Source organism: Vidua macroura, chromosome 11 (assembly GCF_024509145.1).
Source record: "Vidua macroura isolate BioBank_ID:100142 chromosome 11, ASM2450914v1, whole genome shotgun sequence".
Classification (NCBI taxonomy): domain Eukaryota; kingdom Metazoa; phylum Chordata; class Aves; order Passeriformes; family Viduidae; genus Vidua; species Vidua macroura.
Window position 1 is genome coordinate 4,888,352 of NC_071581.1, and position 309 is coordinate 4,888,660.

Here is a 309-nt window from a genome sequence, read left to right on the forward strand (position 1 = left end):
CTCTGGGCAGCTGAGGCCGCAGCGCCGTCACAGACGGCGGCTCGCGGTTACCCGACAACCGCGGCACCCGATTGTGAGGCCGGGCCGGGGCCGGGACGCTGCGGCCGGGCGGGGCCGGGGCGGGGGCGCCGGGCGGGCCTCGGTCCCCGCTCCATCCCGCCTCGGTCCCCGCTCCATCCCGCCTCGGTGCCGCCTCGGTGCCCCCTCGAGCCGCCCTCGGTCTGCCCGAGTCCCCGTTCCAGCCCTGGTGCCCCCGCGGCCCCCGGGCACAGCGGCAGCAATTCGCTCCCGGGCCCGGAAGGGGACGGC